Source organism: Tenrec ecaudatus, chromosome X (assembly GCF_050624435.1).
Source record: "Tenrec ecaudatus isolate mTenEca1 chromosome X, mTenEca1.hap1, whole genome shotgun sequence".
NCBI classification, from domain to species: domain Eukaryota; kingdom Metazoa; phylum Chordata; class Mammalia; order Afrosoricida; family Tenrecidae; genus Tenrec; species Tenrec ecaudatus.
In genome coordinates this window covers 103516198-103519172 of record NC_134548.1, presented here as the reverse complement: position 1 = coordinate 103519172, position 2975 = coordinate 103516198, and the positions used below count along the sequence as shown (strand labels likewise).

At 49.6% G+C, this 2975-nt stretch overlaps 1 pseudogene; it reads left to right on the top strand.

Moving 5' to 3' along the window:
* The first annotated feature begins 756 nt into the window (after positions 1-756).
* Positions 757-2221, top strand: LOC142434125 (rho GDP-dissociation inhibitor 1 pseudogene; annotated as a pseudogene).
* Positions 2222-2975: the final 754 nt, after the last annotated feature.

Sequence of the window (2975 nt, the reverse complement as noted above, 5' to 3'; positions counted from 1 at the left end):
TCATGGGCTTGGACAGTACTGGGTTGGGATGCTTTCTTAATGCACATTTACCATTTATATAAAACGTTCTCTTACACATATGAGTTTCTGTGGATTTGTTTCCATAGTTTACCCTAACTAACACAGATACTTTTGAGATTAGAAAAGTAGTCCTTAAATTCTAGTTTCCATCAATAAATTTGTTGACAATTTATTCTGTGTAATTGGGAAAATAAAGGGAAAGGCAAAATGGTGGCTCCAGCATCAGTGGAAGGAACCAATGTCTGACTCTTGTAGGCTGTAGCCATCAATTTAAATCCCAGTGTCAAGTGGATTAAATGGAACTCGACGTCCCTATCCATAGCAAAAGCTATAGCGTCACCACAAGGCTCTCTAGGAGCTTATCCTTCGGAAATTATCAAGGATTGACCAAAATATAATCATAAATATATTCTTAATACTTTGTTTACTAAGTATGAGGGAAAATTAAAGGTCTAACAATAAGGGAATATGTAAGGGATATGCAGTCATCTACATGAGACTATTACTCTTATATACATGAAAATATGAATGTAAGTGAAAAAGTATTGGTACAAAATTACAGAAACTTGATTGAAGGATAGTATAAAAATATAAAGCTTTGTTTCTGAATATATCCTACATTTATGATACTTCTGGACTAGGTTCTTCCATTACTTTAGTGGATTATAAAGGAGGAAATACTATGAAACAAAATGCATATGAATTCCTGCAGTTAAAACTGAAGATTTAGAAGTGGCGGCCGGGCGGGTGGGGCGCCGCGACGTTCGTCACTTCGCTCGGGAGGGAGCGAGACGCCGCGCGGTCGAACCCTCCGGTGTGGCAGACCAGGCAAGCAGCATGGCCGAGCAGGAGCCCACCGCGGAGCAGCTGGCACAGATTGCAGCCGAGAACGAGGAGGATGAGCACTCGGTCAACTACAAGCCTCCTGCACAGAAGAGCATCCAGGAGATCCAGGAACTGGACAAGGACGATGAGAGTCTGCGCAAGTACAAGGAGGCCCTCCTGGGCCGAGTGGCCGTCTCCGCCGACCCCAATGTCCCCAATGTCATTGTGACCCGCCTGACCCTGGTGTGCAGCACTGCCCCTGGCCCTCTGGAGCTGAACCTGGCCGGAGACCTGGAGAGTTTCAAGAAGGAGTCCTTCGTGCTGAAGGAGGGGGTGGAGTACCAGATCAAAATTTCCTTCCGGGTAAACAAAGAGATTGTGTCCGGTATGAAGTACATCCAGCACACCTATAGGAAAGGCATCAAGATTGACAAGACCGACTACATGGTGGGGAGCTACGGGCCCCGGGCCGAGGAGTATGAGTTCCTGATGCCCATGGAGGAGGCGCCCAAAGGCATGCTGGCGCGTGGCAGCTACAACATCAAGTCCCGCTTCACAGATGATGACAAGACAGACCACCTGTCCTGGGAGTGGAACCTCACCATCAAGAAGGATTGGAAGGACTGAGGCCTAGCCCCCCTCCTCCCCTCCCCTCCCCAAACCAAAGTGCTGACAGGCCCCCTCCCTCCTGGCCCCTTGGCCCAGCCTCGGCTGTGGTCATGCACTCAGTGTCTCGTGGCTGCTTCTGCCTGTGCTGTCCCCAGGTCCCGCCCACCCGCTTGCCGGCCAGAGGGGGTGGAGGGGCAGGCTCCGCCTCTCCTAGGCCCGGGACTGTCGGTCACCTTGTAACCATGATGCCTTAACGTGTGGAGTGTGTGCGGGGCCCTGGCTGAGCACTCACCCGGTGTCTGCATGAGCATGTGGCCCTGCCCCGTCTGTCCTCCACACCGGAGGTGTCCAGGCCTGAGGGCTGCTCTGGCTTGGGGAAAGCCAAATCGCCAAAACTCAAGCTGCTCTGGTCTGTCCCAGCAGGGCCGGCAGCTGAGCCTTGGCTGGCCTGGCCCGGCCTGTCAGTATTTATTGTTTCCATATGTGCTGTCCACTGGGTCCGCCCTGGCCTGCCCTCTGCCACCTCCACCTGGCTCTCAGTGCCACCACCCACAAGCAGGGTCCTGCCCCTCCCCAGACCCAGCCGGGACAGCCAGGGACCAAGCACGGAGTTCAGAGCCTTCTCCTGTGCCCCCCTTCCCCCGCCCTGGTTGTGGTGTTGTGTCTGCTGGTGTCTCAGCCTCTGAGACTGCAGAGCGCCCACTCCTGCTCCCCCTCTGACTGGGAATAAATTCCCCCAAAGGAGCCCGAAAAAAAAACCCAAAAACTGAAGATTTATTCTGTAAACTTTCATCCAATTCTCTCTCTCTCTCTCTCTCTCTCTCTCTCTCTCTCTCTCTCTCTCTCTCTCTCTCTCTCTCTCTCTCTCTCTCACACACACACACACACACGTAAATAAAGTTTTAGCATCTTAGAGATGCACAAACACAAAACTCATTCCTTTTACAGGCTCTTTCAGTTTTGGGGGAAAAAGAATCTGAAAGGGGCAATATCAAGCTCTAGATTTACCTGCCAAAATCCACATGAATCATCACTTGTAATCATTGAAAAATGAGCAGATGTATTGTGATAGAAAAAGCCTTCTCTGGGCAGCTGTTTCCCCCTTAGTTTTTCAATGTTTGTTCTTTTTTTATGTGTACCTCGCGAGTGTTATTGTTGTCCTTCCAGCTCTATTATTTTGGTGAATATTGAGCCACAGGTGTGAGTTCCGTTTTAGACGCGAAGGGTGAATCAGGGCCATAGTCTTGCGGGATCCACTAATCTCTAGCTGACCAGTAATCCTGGTCTCTTATGATTTTGATTTTTCTAATGTTTCTCCTCCCGTTAGGGACCTTCTAATGTAATCGCCAAAAGAGCAGTTGGGTGTGGAGCTACTAGGAACCTGTAGGAAGCATCCCGCTGATCAAGGTATTTACTGATGGATGGCTAATTCCTGGTGCCTCTGTGTCTCTGCAGACAAAAGCATTGCAAAATGACTGTTTGTTTGTGACTTTGATGCTAAAAGCATTGAGGGATAACTC